Source organism: Mustela erminea, chromosome 14, assembly GCF_009829155.1.
Source record: "Mustela erminea isolate mMusErm1 chromosome 14, mMusErm1.Pri, whole genome shotgun sequence".
NCBI lineage: Eukaryota > Metazoa > Chordata > Mammalia > Carnivora > Mustelidae > Mustela > Mustela erminea.
Window position 1 is genome coordinate 7,226,505 of NC_045627.1, and position 18,423 is coordinate 7,244,927.

The 18,423-nt window shown below is 42.6% G+C and overlaps 1 protein-coding gene across 6 annotated transcripts in view; it reads left to right on the forward strand.

Annotated features, from left to right (window-relative positions):
* Positions 1–907: 907 nt before the first annotated feature.
* TBCE (tubulin folding cofactor E) overlaps positions 908–18,423 on the forward strand; it is a 78,014-nt gene continuing 60,498 nt past the window's right edge. For all 6 annotated transcript variants that reach the window (XR_004278525.1, XR_004278524.1, XR_004278523.1 and 3 more), the window contains exon 1: positions 908–1,019. The gene's annotated coding sequence lies outside the window, so the exon portion shown is untranslated. The remainder of the gene's footprint in view (positions 1,020–18,423) is intronic.

Sequence of the window (18,423 nt, forward strand, 5' to 3'; positions counted from 1 at the left end):
TAGGCAAGAATTAAGCAGGCTCTTGTCTAAGCTATGAAGCGGACTCTAAGGTATAGAATCCTTGACAACTACAAAGCTAAAATAAATATGGAATGTTCTATCTGAAAACCCCTCATGTGAAACTCTATACCTGGATTGGAAAAATGTCAAAATGATGCATGTGGCTCAGCTCAGCCAGGCAGGCAGGGGTGTTCCATTCTTACTGGTAGGATTTAAAACAACAAAGCTTCTGCAAGTTTGTTCTAGGCAGAAAGGTTTTTCATCTTAGGTCCTTTCATTAATCAAAAAACCCAGTTTTTATAGATTCACAATTAGTATCTATCTCATGTACTGAAATTCTTCTCAACTTTCATAGCATGAATGCTACCTCCCTGAGTTTCCCTTGAGTGGGTTCAGCTAGTGATAACGACATCGCAGGTGTCGTGTGTTTTGATCACGTACCAGACCCCACTGCTAACCGTCTATTTGTATCGTGTCATCCGATCCTCACAAGCCGTTCGAGCCTTTGAGCTAGTTACATAGAATGCTGAGGCTCAGAAAGCAACATGCCTAAGGAATTTACTGTTACTGTATTTACTTTCATTCTGCCTCATGTTAATAATAATAATTTATTATTATTAATAATAAATTATTATTATTATTATTTGTCGTTTTTGAGGCAGCAACACCATCTTTTCCTCTGGGACTACACGTGTCCTACGTGCTAAACTGCGTAAACGCGGTACTGAGTAACAGGCAAACTAGAACGTGCACGTTCTGACTGGGTTTGCGGGAAGCACCCGTGCAACACGGGGGCCCACAGGCTGTGCGGGTTTGGGTGGATGGACTAAACGTCCATCGGGCTCCCGAGACCCTAGTATATTACGTTCACGCCTGAGCGCCAGCGGCCGCCGCTCGTCTCGCGGAGGCGGGACTTCCTATCTTCCTAAAGAAGCACTTCCGGCCAAAGCCGGAAGCTTCGCTGCGGACCGGCGCGTGCGAGGGTCGAGGTTCGGACCACCCCGGTAGCCGCGGGGCAGGTGAGCTTCGGAGGGACTGAGGGGCTGTGGGAGCCAAACGCGGGTGGCTGGCCTGTGGCCGGTGCGTCACCCGGCGGTGCTTCAGTCCTTCTGTCCTCTCCTAGAAACTTCTCGGGTTGTCGGAGTCGGGTGGTGCCTGCTCTCTGCCACCCCTGTCAAACCGAGACCGGGACGTGCGGGCCGGAAAGGAGTCGGGGCGTGTGGGGGCCCGGCATCGGCCGCGGGCTAGGGGGCGGCTGGGCCGCGCCGCCCAGCACTGTGTGGTGGCGCGTGACTTGGGAGGAGGGGAGATGGCTCCGGTGAGAGAAATGGCCCCGAACTTCCCGTCATTTAGCGTCTGTGACGGGGAGGTAACGTGAAGGAGGCGCCGAACTTGGAGCGTTTTGGAGAAGTTCCATTGCCGGCCGCTGGGGATGGGCCTGGGTGGTGGGTGTCCGCGGGAGGGCGTGACGTCCCTGTCTGCGGGGGCCGCGTCTGGTGGAGAGGTCGGGGCTCTCTGGCCCCGGGCTGCAGGACGGAGACAGCGGGGACGAAGGACCGGGAGGGCGACATCGTGTGTGACAGCGGCCCAGCGGGCGCTGCCGTCTGAGATTCGTCCCAGCGTCCCCATCCCTTCACTTCTCACCTTTGTCTCCGCTGTCACACACAGCACGTCGCTGGGGACGTTAAAAACCCAGGTCGACAGACTCTGCCTTTTGACCGTCCGGTGTTTGTAACTCATTGTCGTAACTGAGGTGTGGTTCAGGCGCGGACCTCCGGAGTCGCCCGTCACCCTCGCGCCGCGCGTGTAATCCGGCGGCGAATCACGAGATTGTCAGACCCCCGGCCTCTCACTTCTCTGCGCCGGTTTGCAGCCCTGTCACCCGGGCTGCTGCCGGCCCCCTAACCCGTCCGCTGTTCTTCCAGCCTCTTTTCATCCCAGCATCTAAGGCGACCCTCCTAAAATATCAGACTGTTGCCCTGCTTTCCGAAGTCCGGCGAGGACTCCCGTTACACCCAGGGTAAGAGCTGAAGCTACCGCTGCTCTTTGCCCCGCCCTCCGGCCTCTTCAGGCACAGCCCGGCCTCGGGGTGTTTGCAGTTGGGGCTCCTTTGCCTGGACTGCTCTCCCCCGCATCTGTGCACCCGGTTTAGTCCCCTAACTCCCTCATTTATGGGAATACCGCCGTCGCAGCCGGTCTCCCCGACGCGGCTTTCCCGGACCTCCCCGTTGTGCTCGCCGTGGTTTAACACGCCTTGTGCGTTTTTCATTCGTCGGACCCGCGGGGCTTGCCCGCTGGGATGGAAACTGCGCGAGGACATCTTTGTACGTTCTGTTTACCGCTGTATTCCTGGTGTCTAACGCAGTGTCTGCTTCCCGTGGATTTTCTATAATGTAACTGGAAGGAATGGATTGGAAGGAATGGATTGGATTTTCTATAATGTAACTGTGGAAGGAAGTACCATTTTACACTTGGTACTTCTGTGCTTTCTTTTCTTGCCTTTTTTTTGGATTGAGGTTTGACCTTGTGTATTTTCTCTTCATTTTTTTCTTCTCTGTTTCCTTGGAAGATAATATTACTCTGGTACTCTATACTTACAGGGCTAACCTTTTAATTTTTAATTTAGCAATGCATACTTAATTGAATCTAATTCAATCTTAAGTAAATCTTAACCTCGCCGCACAGTATTGTTTTTACCTTTGTTTTACTTTTGTCTGATTTTAAACAGACTTCTTGGATCATCTCCATACTTATTTTTGTAAGATGTACATGTTCAACAATAAAACTAGAGTTGTTACTATTTTCTGGTGGTTTTGATTTTTTCTTTTTGACTTTTTTTTTTTTTTTTAAAGATATTTACTTGAGAGAGAACATGAGCAGGGGTAGGGGGCTTGTAAGGGGGAGGTCAGAGGGAGATGGAAAAGCACCCACTGAGCAGGGGCTCTCTCTTTCTGGGACTCTGAATTCATGACCTGAGTCCAAGGTAGGTGCTTAACCCAGTGAGCCATCCAGGTGCCTCTTCTGATTGATTTATTAAAGTCAGTTTATCATACACTTAATAGAATATTTGTTGTATACTTAGCACGTCAGACTTTATTTTTTTAAAAGTGTATGATACTTTCCCTACTTTAGCATTTTGCTGGAAAATACAAGAGTCCACTAGAAAACAATATGGCAGACAATAAGAGTGAAATGAATATGACCCAGAGAATGAAACTAAATATACACTGTATGTTAACTAACTTGAATTTAAATTAAAAAAAAAAAATATGACCCAGAGAGTAATTAGGGTCTGCCTGAAAGGAGAAACATTATAGTTTGCCAATTATTAGGAGTGCTGGGATGAATTTGTGGAGAGATTTGGGGAGATTTGCTGGTATTTAAAAGTGTATAAAGAAAGGGCACAAAGTTAGTGATTAATTTTATTCTTATTCATACAGTTTTGTTATAAAAATTGTGTTTTTTTTTAAGATTTTATTTATTTGACAGATCACAAGTAGGCAGAGAGGCAGGCAGAGGGGGAAGGAGAAGCAGGCTCCCTGCTGAACAGAGAGCCCAATGCGGGGCTTGATTCCAGGACTTTAAGATCATAACCTGAGCCTAAGGCAGAAGCTTAACCCACTGAGCCACCCAGGCGCCCCAAAAATTGTGGGTTTGATGTAGATTTTACACATTGGTGTTCTAGAGAGGAGTGCCTTTGGTCTCTTAGGAAATGCTTAAAGCTTTTAAGTAGGGGGACCTACTTAAAATTTCGTGAGATATGGGCGCCTGGGTGGCTCAGTGGATTAAGCCGCTGCCTTCAGCTCAGGTCATGATCTCAAGGTCCTGGGATCGAGCCCCGCATCAGTCTCTCTGCTCAGTGGGGAGCCTGCTTCCCCCTCTCTCTCTGCCTTCCTCACTGCCTGCTTGTCATCTCTCTCTCTGTCAAATAAATAAATAAAATCTTAAAAAAAAATTTCGTGAGATAATTCAGTATGCGAAGGCTAAGAATTTTCTGTCAGGTTGTAGTAAAACTTGGGAGACAGCCTTTGACATTTAGCATAAAAGGACAGCAAGACATGGTAAGTGAAGTAAGCCAGTCACAGAGACAAATAGTGTTTGATTCCACTGACATGAGATACCTCGAGTAGTCAGGTTCATAAAAACATAAGGTAGGGGCTGGGGAGGAAGGGCTATGGGAGTTGTTTAATGGTTATAGAGCTTCAGTTTGGCTGGATGAGAAAGTTTTGATAATTGCTTGCCCAACAATGTGACTATATCTAATGCCACTGAACTGTATTCTTAAAAATGGTGAAGATGGGGACGCCTGGGTGGCTCAGTTGGTTGACCGGCTGCCTTCGGCTCAGGTCATGATCCCAGCGTCCTGGGATCGAGTCCCACATCGGGCCCCTTGCTCAGCGGGGAGCCTGCTTCTCCCTCTGCCTCTGCTGCCACTTGGCCTGCCTGTGCTTGCTCTCGCTCTCTCTCTTTCTCTGGCAAATAAATAAATAAAATCTTAAAAAAAAAATGGTGAAGATGGGGGATCCTGGATGGCTAAGTGGATTAGGGCCTCTGCCTTCGGCTCAGGTCATGATCTCGAGGTCCTGGGATTGAGCCCCACATTGGGCTCTCTGCTCAGCGGGGAGCCTGCTTCCCTTCCTCTTTCTCTCTCTGCCTGCCTCTCTGCCTACTTGTGCTGTCAAATGAATAAAATCTTCAAAAAATGGTGAATATGATCAATTTTATGTGTATTTTACAACTAAAAACTTTTTTTTTTTTTTTTAAACAGCAGATGGGTTTGTTTAAGATTCTGCTAAATGCAAGCACCTCCCTTGGCTCATTTGGTAGAGCATGTGACTCTTGGTCTTCGAGTTGTGAGTTTGAGCCCTGCATAGGGGGTAGAGCTTACTTTAAAAAAAAATTGGGCTAAATACTTGGGAATTGTAACATTTTGGGGTGGTAATTTTTTTTTTTTTAAGATTTTATTTATTTGACAGAGAGATAGCACACGTAGGCAGAGCAGCAGGCGGAGGGAGAGGGAGAAGCAGGCTTTCTGCTGAGCAGGGAGCCCGATGTGGGACTCGATCCCAGGACTCTGGGATCATGACCTGAGCCAAAGGCAGCCGCTTAACCAACAGAGCCACCCAGGCGCCCCTGGGTGGTAATTTTTTAAAAAAGATTTTATTTGTTTCAGAGAGAGAGATAGCATGAGCACGAGGGAGGGGGAGAGAGAGAGAGATGAGCATGAGCCTGATGCAGGACTCAATCCCAGGACCCTGGGCTTATGACCTGAGCCAAAGGCAGCCGCTTAACCAACTGAGCCACCCAGGCGCCCCTGGGTGGTAATTTTTTAAAAAAGATTTTATTTGTTTCAGAGAGAGAGATAGCATGAGCACGAGGGAGGGGGAGAGAGAGAGAGATGAGCATGAGCCTGATGCAGGACTCAATCCCAGGACCCTGGGTTTATGACCTGTGCCAAAGGCAGATGCTTAACCAGCTGAGCCACCCAGGTGCCCCAGCTTATTGAAATTAAACTTCCCCATATAAGCTACTGTTATTCTGAATGTGATATAGTTCTTTGATTTATGGAATATTTCCCCTTACCTAAATATAGAATCTCTAATTTATGATGTTAATGATCTTAATCATTAAGAGATCTTAATGACTACATTGACTGTATATGTTGAGCACTTCTACACATAAAAACTCATTTAATTCTCACAATATCTATGGAGTAGGTCCTAATACTATCTACATTTTATAGATGAGGAAACTGAGACACAGAGAGATCATCCCGTGTCCCATTCTGTTCTGTAGTGGACAAAGTCGAATTTCTCTCCAGTAGCCTGGCTGCATATAATGTCCAAATTATGTTAAATAGGAACAAATCTCTTAATTCTTAGGTGTTTTGCAGTATTCTTTCAGTCCTAGGAGAAAGAAACTGTGTTCAAACTAATGTAAACAAAAGAAAGACTACTGTTTCATTTAACTGGGCTAATGAAAGGCTTCAGGCATAGTTGGATCACCTCCACTTCCCTTTCTGGCCTTACTTTCAGACAAATTTTTCCAAATAGTGGCAGAGGTGCCTCTCAGCTATTCCAGGTTTAAGTGGTCCTTTTGTTTTAAGGTCTAGGGAAAGAGAGAGATGGATCCTGTCTTCAAGAGCCCATGTTATTTTCTAAAAGACTGACTCTCCTTGGGTTAGGATCTTTACATATGGACCAGTTGCTATATGCCAGAATGGAGGTGTGGAGTCATCATATTGGCCGTCGTGGGCCATGTGTCCACTCCTCCAGTGGATGAGTGACAGGCCACCAGGCCAAGAGAGTACACTTCCCGCAGGGGAAGCTGGCTGAAAAGGCGAAAAATAGGTGAGAACCATTTTGATAGTATAGATAGAACTCTAGGTCTCTGTTAGGTGCTTTCCCAGGTTAAGATTCTTCTACCTTTTTTTTTAAATGATTTTATTTGTTTGAGAGGGAGAGAGGGAGGGGGAATGAGAGGAGAGAGGTCAGAGGGAGAAGCAGACTCCCTGCCAATTAGAGAGCCCTGTGTGGGACTTGATCCCACGACTCCAGGATCATGACTTGAGCCGAAGGCAGTTGCTTTACCAACTGAGCCACCCGGGCACCCAAGATTCTTCCACTCTTAAACAATAATAGTCATTTTTAGAAGAATTCTTAGAAGAATTAAATTATTAGCATTTTGAATGGATATTGTGCAGTTAAGATAAAGAAAAGGAAAGCATGTGCTATATGTTGAAGACTTACTACCAAACTCCTCTCATGCCCTCAAATTTAATTTGTTTCTTTATCAAGGATAAAGACCCCTTTAGCAGTCTGATAAATCTTGTGAGCGCCTTAGAATTTGTTTTAAAGATTTTAGTTATCTCCACACCCAACGTAGGGCTTGAAGTCAGAACCCCAAGATCAAGAGTCACACACTCTACTGACTGAGCAGCCAGTCACCCTTAAAATGTTTGGGGTTTTTTTGTTTGTTTGTTTGGATTTTATTTATTTATTTGAGAGAGTGCCAGTGCAAGAGAGAGCACATGCGAGGGAGGGGCAGAAGGAGAGGGATAAGCATACTCCCTGCTGAGCAGGGAGCCTGAAGTGGGGCTCTGTCCCAGGACCCTGAGATCATGACCTGAGCTGAAGGCAGACACTTAACTGACTGAGCCACCCAGGCGTCCCTAAAGGTTTTTTTTCAAGATTTATTTATTTGAGAAAGAGTGAGATAGAGAGCAAGTGGAGGGAGGGGCAGAGAGAGAGAAGCAGGCTCTCCGTGGAGCAGGGAGCCTGACATGGAACTCGATCCCAGACCTCTAGGATTATGGCCTAGAGGCAAAGGCAGACACTTAACTGACTGAGCAACCCAGGCGCCTTAAGGTGTTTTTAAATATAGAAAACACATAGCATTTCATATAAAGAACTTCTACAACTCAGCACCCAAACCCCAAATAATCCAGTTAAGAAATGGACTGAAGAGGGCGCCTGGGTGGCTTAGTGGGTTAGGCCGCTGCCTTCGGCTCGGGTCGTGATCTCAGGGTCCTGGGATCGAGTCCCGCATCGGGCTCTCTGCTCGGCAGGGAGCCTGCTTCCCTCTCTCTCTCTCTCTGCCTACTTGTGATCTCTGTCTGTCAAATAAATAAATAAAATCTTAAAAAAAAAAAAGTTAAAAAAAAATGGACTGAAGATATGAATAGACATTTTTACATGAAATAAGGCTCAAAATCACTCACCTTCAGGGAAATACAAATCAAAACTACAATGAGATATCACTTTATACTAGTCAGAATGGCTAAAATGAACAACAAAGGAAACAACAGGTGTTGGTGAGGATGTGGAGGAAGGGGAACCCCCTTGCACTGTTGGTGGGAATGCAAACTGGTGCGGCTCCTGTAGAAAACAGTGTGGAGATTCCTCAAAAAGTTAAAACTAGAGCTACCCTATGATCCAGCAATTGCACTGCTAGGTATTTACCCAAAGGATACAAAAATACAGATTAAAAGGGCGTACATGCACCCCAATGGATAGCAGCATTATCAACAAGAGCCAAATTATGCAAAGAGCCTAAATGTCCATCAACTGATGAATGGATAAAATGGGGCACATGCATACAATGGAATATTATGCAGCCTTAAAAAAGAATGAAACCTTGCCATTTGCAACCATGTGGGTGGAGCTAGAGAGTATAACCCTAAGTGAAACAAGTCAGAGAAGGACAAATACCGTATGATTTCACTCAAGTGTAATTTAAGACACCCAACAAACATGGGGGAGGGATAAAAAAGGAGAATCAAGAAACAGACTCTTAATTATAGGGAACAAATTGATGGTTACCAGCAGGTGGGTGAGAGGATGGGTGAAATAGGTGATGGGGATTAAGGAGGGTACTTGTGATGAGCACTGGGTGTTTGGATGGAATGCTGAATCACTAAATTCTGCACCTGAAACTAGTGTTACACTATATGTTAACTAACTGGAATTTAAATAAAAACTTGGGGGGAAAATAGAAAATATATAAGGATTTCAGATGAAATCCAGTTATGTGAAATGGAGTTTTTATGTCAAGAGACATAAAAATTGTAATCATGTGTTCATTAACATTAAATGACAAAAATCTAGTGGCAGGTCTAATACTGTAATTTTGAAATAGCGATGCTTATAAAGAATATCTTGAGATATCTGAAATATCCATAATGTGATATGAAATATCTCTGATCACAGGTGCTGCTAATCCAACTGATTTTTTGGCCTATACGCACAGTTTCAGTGAGAAGTTAGTGAATATCTTCAGTTAGGGGATACTTTGAGAACCTATGGACTTAGGGTAAAAAAATACTTCACTTAGGTGCTGCCCAGGTAGTCAGCCCAGTACTCCAACCACCAGGTGAGAGTGAGGTCTCACTCTGTTCTTGTTAGTTGGCCCTGATCCCCAGTTGCATGACTTGTACTGTTTCTTTGACCAGGCCTCCCAGATGCAGTCTTTGGGTTTCTGAGAAACATTCACTTGGACTGTCCCTTATTGTGCTGTTCCCAGTCTTTGGGAGCCATCTATGTTTTCTTGAATCCTTTAATACCAGATATTAACCTTGATCTCCCTTCATTCTGAATTTCTGGTGGTCATGACTTGATCACCTAGATATATTCCCTCCCATCTTTTTATTTTTTTAAGATTTTATTTATATATTTCAGAGAGAGTGTGTGCATGTGAGAAAGAGCGGTGGGGATGGGGGTTGGTGGAGGCGGAGGGGGAGAGGGAGAGGCAGAGAAAATCTCAAGTAGACTCCACGCTGAGTGCAGAACCAGATGAGGGGTTGGATTTCATGACCCGGTGTCCCAGTTAAAGCTGAAGCAAATCAGAACTCTACAAAACTTAAAATATTTTAAGTTTTTTATTAATTAATTATTTAAAAAAGATTTTGATTTATTTGACACAGAGAGACACAGGGAGAGAGGGAACATAAGGAGGGGGAGTGGGAGAGGGGGAAGCAGGCTTTCAGATGCAGGACTCCATCCCAGGACCCTGGGATCATGACTTGAGCTGTAGGCAGACACTTAATAACTGAGCCACCAAGGTGCCCATAAATTTCTGATTTTTTAAATTGCACTAAAATACAGATAACATTGAGCGTCTTTTTTTTTTTTTTTTTTTTTAAAGATTTTATTTAGGGACGCCTGGGTGGCTCGGTTGGTTAAGCAGCTGCCTTCGGCTCAGGTCATGATCCCAGCGTCCTGGGATCGAGTCCCACATCGGGCTCCTTGCTCCGCAGGGAGCCTGCTTCTCCCTCTGACTCTGTCTGCCACTCTGCCTGTGCTCGCTCTCTCTCCCTCTCTGACAAATAAATAAATAAAATCTAAAAAAAAAAAAAAAAAAATTTAAAGATTTTATTTATTTATTTGTCAGAAAGAGAGAGAGAGAAAGCACACAAGCAGGCAAAGAGGCAGGCAGAGGCAGAGAGAGAGGCAGGCTCCCCGCTGAGCAAGGAGCCCGATTCGGGACTTGATCCCAGGACCCCTGGGAGCATTACCTGAGCCGAAGGCAGCAGCTCAACCCACTGAACCACCTGGGCGTCCTTTTTTTTTTTTTTTTTTTTTTAAGATTTTATTTTTAAGTAATCTCTACCTCCAGAGTGGGCTTGAACTCACAGCCCTGAGATTAAGAGTGGCACACTCCATTGACTGAGCCGGCCTGGCACCCCAGACCATTTGAACAGTGCAGTAGTGTTCAGTAGTACTACAGTTCAGTAGTGTTAAGTAAATTCACATCGTTGTACAACCATCACCACCATCTGTCTCCAGAACTCCTTTCATTTTGCAGAACTGAAACTCTTAGCCATTAAACGCTTTCTCCCTTCCACAGCCCTTGACAACCACAAATCTACTTTCTCTCTCTATGCATTTGATGACTCTAGGTACTTTTAAGTGGAATCATACAGTATTTGTCTTTACTGGCTTGTTTCACTTAACGTGATGTCCTCAGGGTTCATCCATGTTGTATCATGAAGCAGAATTCCCTTTCTTTTTTTTTTTTTCTTTAAAGATTTTATTTAGTTATTTGACAAAGATCACAAGGAGACAGAGAGGCAGGCAGAAAGAGAGGGGGAAGCAGAGGGCCCGATACGGGGCCCAATCCCAGGACCCTGAGATCATGAGCCGAAGGCAGAAGCCCCAACACACTGAGCCATCTGGGTGCCCCTCCCTTTCTTTTTAAGGCTGAATAATATTGTATGCATACACCACATTGATATTTGAGTTAGTTCCATCTCTTGGATCTCTTGGGTCTTTGTGAATAATAGCACTGTGAACATGGTTGCAAAGTACCTGCTTGTGTCCTTCCTTTTAGTTCTTTTCAAATATTTTATTTGAGGAATTATGTAGTCCTCATCATGAAGAACATACAGGAAACTGTTTAGATTTTTAAAACATTATGAGAAAGATCAGTAAACCAACGGGAAAATGGATAAAGGATGTGAACAGTTCATGGAAAAGGGAATCAAAATGAAGAGATGCTCAGCTTTCTTCATAAAAGAAAATGTAGATAAAATGCATATTTCACTTGTCTGACTGACAACCAAAATTGTGTTAATATTTTGTGAAGGGCAGTGTGACGACACGGGCTCAAAGAGTGCTGCTGGGACTGTGAATTGGTACAGCCACTAAAAAGGGACATTTGTTAATGCCTATCAGCATTAAAAATGCACATACCCTTTGACTTAGCAAACCTGTTTTGAGAATTTTCTACAGATATATATTTTTAAAGATTTTATTTATTTGTTTGACAGGTAGAGGTCACAATTAGTCAGAGAGGCAGGCAGATAGAGAGAGAGGAGGAAGCAGGCTCCCCGCTGTGCAGAGAGCCAGATGCGGGACTCGATCCCTGTACCCTAAGATCATGAGCTGAGCCGAAGGCAGAGGCTTTAACCCACTGAGCCACCCAGGTGCCCCTCTACAGATATTTTTGCACAGGTATAAAAAAATAAATGAGCAGGTTTAGTCTTTGCAGTATTATTTGTAATAGCAAAAACTTGGAAGTAACCGAAGTCCATCAGTTTGAAGACTGGTTAAATCACTCTGTATCTATACAAATACTATGCAGCCAGAAAAAATTTAAAAGCTCCTGACATGGCTGTAGATAAATTTCCAGGTTATATTATTGAATGAAAATGTAAGGAACAAAACCACATATGTAGTATGGTACCATTTGTGTAAAGAAAGAAGAAAAATACCGGTATGTATAAGCTTAAAATGGGTAAGGAAGTATATAGAAGGTACTAATAAAGCTGTTGCCAGCAGGACGAGATAATGACTAGCAGGAGTGGAAAGGAAGCTTTCAGTGTATTCCTTTTATACTTCTTTGAGTGTCATCTTTTAAAAAAATTAAGTGAGAAAGATGTGCCTATAAAAATACAAGGATTGGGGTGCCTTTGTGGCTCAGTCGTCTGCTTTTGGCTCAGGTCATGATCCCAGGGTCCTGAGATCGAGCCCTGCATCAGGCTCCGCACTCCACAGGAAGCCTGCTTCTCCCTCTCCCACTCCTCCTGCTCGTGTTCCCTTTCTCTCTCTCTCAATCTCTGTCAAATAAATACATAAGTAATCTTTTAAAAAAAGAAAAAGAAAAATACAAGGATGAAATGGAAAAAGAGACTGCCTAACCAGTGACTTCCAGACACTTGAACAGACTTCTTAAGAAAAACATCAGTAGGGGCGCCTGGGTGGCTCAGTGGGTTAAAGCCTCTGCCTTTGGCTCAGGTCATAGTCTCAGGGTCCTGGGATGGAGCCCCGCATTGGGCTCTATGCTTAGCAGGGAGCATGTTTCCTCCTCTCTCTCTGCCTGCCTCTCTGCCTAATTGTGATCTCTGTCTGTCAAATAAATAAGTAAAATCTTTTAAAAAAAAAAAAAAAGAGGGACGCCTGGGTGGTTCAGTGGATTAAGCCGCTGCCTTCGGCTCAGGTCATGATCTCAGGGTCCTGGGATCAAGCCCCACGTCGGGCTCTCTGCTTGGCGGGGAGCCTGCTTCCTCCTCTCTCTCTGCCTGCCTTTCTGCCTGCTTGTGATCTCTCTCTGTCAGATAAATAAATAAAATCTTAAAAAAAAAAAAAAAAGAAAGAAAAAGAAAAAGAAAAACATCAGTAAAGTTGAACCTCGAAATCAACTTGTAGAAAAAATGTGAAGACAAGAAAAGAAGCTTTTGGGATTGATCTGGACTAAAAAGTAGTACAAGAAAGTGTACTCCTTGGGTGTAGTAGTATATGTCTTTTAACTTTAAATCCTGAATATTTTGGGGGCACCTGGGTGGCTCAGTGGGTTAAGCCTCTGCTTTCAGCTCATGTCATGGTCTCAGGGTCCTGGGATCGAGCCCTGCATCGGGCTCCTCGCTCAGCAGGAAGCCTGCTTCCCTCTCTCTCTCTGCCTGACTCTCTACCACTTGTGGATATCTCTCTCTGTCAAATAAATAAATAAAAATCTTTATAAAAAAAATAAAAAAAAATCCTGAATATTTTGAAACATAGGAAACACCCAGATACTCGTTGCTTTTATTTAATGATTGTTAATATTTTGGCAGCTTTGCTTCGTCTTTTAAAATACATTTAATGTAGCATAAGAGAGGACCGAAAAGTAGCAGATTGATTCAATTTCTTATCTTTTGTTGTTTCTATGGAGAATGATTTCCTGTCTTGTCCAAAAAAAAAAAAAAAAAAAAAAAAAAAGTCTGGTTAGAAAACATGTTGAAGATAAAAAGAGAGGTTAGCATTTAGCCATTTTCAATTAGTCTGCATTCTCCAGGTGCCTGTATGGCTCAGTCAGTTAAGCCCTTGCCTCAGGTCATGATCCTGGTCCTGGAATTGAGCCCTGCATCCTCAACAGGCTCCCAGCTCAGCAGGGAGTCTGCTTGTCCCTCTCCTTCTGCTTCCCGACTCATGAGTGTGTGTGCATGTGTGTATGCACGTGCTCTCTCCCTCTCTCCCTCTGATGAATACATCTTTGAATTAGTCTGCATTCCAGAGAAATTACATTTAGAACTTTATGAAAAGCTGGCAAAAATGATTGCAAAAAATTCCTGTTCATACTCTTTAAAGAGTAACAAACAAGGGGAACTAGAATTTCTAGGAAAGATGTTTTGTGAACATTTGGAAAAGTAATAATCCCAAGGAGATAGGAAGAGTTTAGTGAGTTTTGGCTAAATTTACCTTTTTTTGTTTGTCTTTTGGATTGTAATTCCCTGGCAAGCCAGGGAAATTTGCAGAGAACAGTGCATTATTTCCTTTCGCTTTTCATCATCTTTCCTTTCCTCCCTCCTCATTATTGTTAATAGAACAAATATCAGCTATTCCTTCCAAATATATTCATACGACTGAGAGGTGTGTAAGTTAAAAAGTGAAGCGACCCTTTCCCCCACCCCACCCCTCTGACAGTATACTCTGGGACTGACGGTGGGCTTTAATTTCGGGGGGAGCTCATGACATACACAAAGCTCATGATATTATTGCTTGTGAACTGGGTAATAGGAGAGCTTGTAACTAAAAAACATTTTACCCACAGTTTGTATGAGTTCTTTCTTTGGTTATGTCATATATATGTGGGTCATATACATTTACATACACACATATTTTATCCTTGATCTTATAAAAATTAGGACAGAACTAGGAGAGATAATGTTGGATTATTTTATGTTTAGAATATATAAATGTAGGGCACCTGGGTGGCTCAATGGGTCAAGCCGCTGCCTTCGGCTCAAGTCATGATCTCGGGGTCCTGGGATGGAGTCCCGCATCGGGCTCTCTGCTCAGCAGGGAGCCTGCTTCCTCTCTCTCTCTGCCTGCTTCTCTGCCTACTTGTGATCTCTCTCTGTCAAATAAATAAATAAAATCTTTAAAAAAAAAAGAATATATAAATGTAAAGTCTTACATTTACACATAATGTTATGATGTGTTAAGTCCAACTTCAAAATTAGTTGCACAAGGAGTGCCTAGGTCAGCATATAACTCTTGATCTTGGGGGTCGTGAATTCAGGCCCCACACTGGGTATAGAGATTACTTGAAAAATAAATTGTTGTACAAATATAGCATAGAGAAGACCTGGTTTGAAAATTCTTCATGGAAATTCATAAGACTTTACAGAAACAAGTAAACAAATAGATTTTCTCTTAGTCTCAGTGTCAGTATTTAACTTTTCCTTTGGCTGGATGGTTTGGGCATGGCTTTCTTGAATCTTAAATATATTTATTTACTTTGAATAACTGTCTCAAGAATTTTTCCCAAGGAAATACTTCAAAGGACAAGAATAATTTAAAAGTGAAGATATTTTTAGCTGTTTTCTTTGAGATAGTAAACAATGGAAGCATATATCAACAGGGAAATGATTAAATTTTGGTATCTACAGGTCAACATTAAAGAGATTAATATGACTCCGTGGCTATATAGAAAAATGTTTATGCTATTAAAGAAGTAGAACAGATTACATATCTATATCTTTTTTTTTTTAAGAGATTTTATTTATTTATTTGACAGAGGAACACAGCGAGACAGGGAACACAAGCAGGGGGAGTGGGAGAGGGAGAAGCAGGCTTCCCCCTGAGCAGAGAGCCCAAGGCGGGGCTGATCCCAGGATGCTCGGATCATGATTTGAGTCAAAGGCAGATGCTTAATGACTGAGCCACCCAGACACGCCCATATCTATTTCATTCATTCATTCATTCATTCATTTATTTTAGATTTTATTTTTTTATTTGACAGAGAGAGGGATCACAAGCGGGCAGAGAGGCAGGCAGAGAGAGGGGAAGAAGCAGGCTTCCCGCTAAGCAGAGAGCCCAATTCGGGGCTCGATCCCAGGACCCCAGGATTATGACCTGAGCTGAAGGCAGAGGCTTAACCCACTGAGCCACCCAGGTGCCCTTATCTATTTCAATTGTAAGAAAATTGTACATGGGGCGCCTGGGTGGCTCAGTGGGTTAAAGCCTCTGCCTTCAGCTCAGGTCATGATCCCAGGGTTCTGGGATCGAGCCCCGCGTCGGGCTCTCTGCTCTGCAGAGAGCCTGCTTTCTCCTCTCTCTCTGCCTGCCTCTCTGCCTACTTGTGATCTGTGAAATAAATAAATAAATAATCTAAAAAAAAAAAAAAAAAGAAAGAAAATTGTACATGTTAATGAAAATTGAAAAAGGCATTTAAAACTAGTGAAAACTGTTTTTTTTTAGCATAGTTAAAGTTAAATTTAAACATTTAAATTCTTTACATTTGAATCTTTATTATTAAAAATTATTTTGAGTATAGTTGATACACAGTGGTACTTTAGTTTCAGATTTACAACATAGTGATTCAGTTTCTTTATACATTATGCTATGTTCACAACAAGTGCCGCTACCATCTGTCACCACAGAAGTCTATTATAGTATCATTGACTATATTCCCTGTACTGTGCCTCCTATTCCAGTTACTTACTCATTGCATAACTGGAAGCTTATAGCTCCCATTCTGCCCACCCACCCAACCCCCTCACCTCTGGCAAACATCAGTTCTCTGTATTTAAGGTTTGATTCTGCTTTTTGTGTATTCATTTGTTTTTTTGTAGATTCCACCTGAGTGAAATCATACGATATTGGTCTTTTTCAGTCTGAGTTATTTCACTTAGCTTAATACCCTCTAGATCCATCTTTGTTGTCGAAATGGCATAATCCCATCCTTTTTTATGGTTGAATAATATTTGTGTGTGTATATGTGTGTGTGTACACACCTTTTTTCCTTATCCATTCATCTATCAGAGGACACGTAGGTTGCTTCTACATCGTGGTTATTAGAAGTAATGCTGCAATAAGTACAGGGTGAATATGATGTAGGAAAGATGTTAGGGCTTGAAGCCAATGGCCAAGAAAGAATTCTTGAGGTGTTTTTGGTGCAAAACGTGGTTTTATTAAAGCACAAGGACAGGACCCTTGAGCAGAAAGAGTGGCACTGGGGTCATGAGGAGTAGCTGATTATATACTTTCAGGTTTGGAGGGGGTTAGGGATAGTGTAAATCTAAGGATTTTGGAACCAAGGTTTTCAGGACCTTGAGGGGCTAGCTGTTGTTAGGATAAGGTCATTTTTTACTGTTTGGTAAAACCTTGTTCATGAGATCCTTCAAATGTATATTGGTAGGTCATATGCTTGGAGGATGATAGCCAGTAGATATCCTGGGGGGTACAGATAAAGGAAGTTTCCAAAGGAATTTTTAATATGCTAAAGTAGACTTACAGGATCCTGGGGGTCAGGCTAAGATTGCCTTTTGCCCTTAGCAAAGTATTAACATTGGGGCAGTTGAGTCCCTAGAGGAATGTCACTCTGCCTGTTTCAAGGGGTTGCTAAGTAGTAAGGAAATTTAATTTTTCTTTTGCCTTTGTTTCCCACATTACATACATCTTTTCAAATTACTAGTGTTTTCATTTCCTTAGGGTAAATACCCAGCACTGGAATTGCTGAGTCATATGGTATTTCTATTTTTAATTTTTTGAGGACACTCCATACTGTTTTCTACAGTAGCTGCACGAATTTACATTCCCACCAACAGTGCACGAGGATTCCTCTCCCTCTGCATCCTTACTGACACTTGTTATTTCTTGTCTCTTTGATGCTAATCATTCTAACAGGTGTCAGGTGGTCTCTCATTTGTAGTTTTGATTTGCATTTCTCTGATGACTAGTGATGGTGAGCATCCTTTCATGTATGTGTTGGCCATCTGTGTGTATCTGTATGTCTTCTTCAGAAAAATACTGATTCAGGTCCTCTACCCATTTTAATTGGATTTTTTGTATTTTTGGTGTTGAGTTTTATAAGTTCTCTATGTATTTTGGATATTAACCCCTTATTGCATATGTCATTTGCAAATATCTTTTCCTATTCAGTAGGTTGCCTTTTGATTTGTTTTTTCCTTTTGCTGTGCAGAAGATTTTTATTTTGATGTAGTCCCAAATAGTTTATTTTTGCGTTTGTTTCCCTTGCCTCAGGAGACATACTTAGAAAAATGTTGCTAGGGTCAATGTCCAAGAAATTACTGCCTATGTATTCTTCTAGGAGTTTTGTGATTTCAGGACTCAGTTTAGGTCTTATGTAGTTTGAGTTCATTTTTGTGTATGGTATAATAAGAAAGTGGTCCAGTTTCATTCTTTTGTGTGTAGCTTTCCAATTTTCCCGACACCATTTGTTGAAGAGACTATCTTTTCTGCACTGTATACTCTTGTCTCTTTTGTCATAGATTAATTGACCATAGTAAGTGTTGGTTTATTTCTGGACTCTTATTCTGTTCTATTGAAATATGTGTCTATTTTTGTGCCAGGACCTTTGATTACTATAGCTTGTAATATAACTTGAAATCTGGAATTGTGATACCTCCAGGCTTGTCTTAGGATTGGTTTGGGTGTTTGGGGTCTTTCGTGGTTCTATACAAATTTTAGGATTATTTGTTCTAGTTCTGTGAAAAACAAGATTGGTATTTTGATAAGGATTTCATTGAATCTTTTTTTTTTTTTAAGATTTTATTTATTTATTTACAGACAGAGATCACAAGTAGGCAGAGAGGCAGGTGGGGGTTGGGAGGGGAAATATGCTCCCTGCCGAGCAGAGAGCCCGATATGGGGCTCCATCCCAGGACTCTGGGATCATGACCTGAGCCGAAGGCAGAGGCTTAACCCACTGAGCCACCCAGGCGCCCCAGGATTTCACTGAATCTTAAAGCTATTCTTTAATAACAAATCTCGTCAGTTCAAATTTTCAGTATCCTCATTTCTTTTACTTTAAAATTATTTACGGTTTTTAAAAATTAGGATCCACATAAAGTCCATATATTGCAGTTGGTTGACATATTTCTTAAGTTTCTTTTAATCCACTCATTCTCTGGATCTCCATGCCTTTCTTTTTCTCCTTGCGTTTTATTTGTTGAAGGAATGGAGTTGCGTGACAGTAGGGATC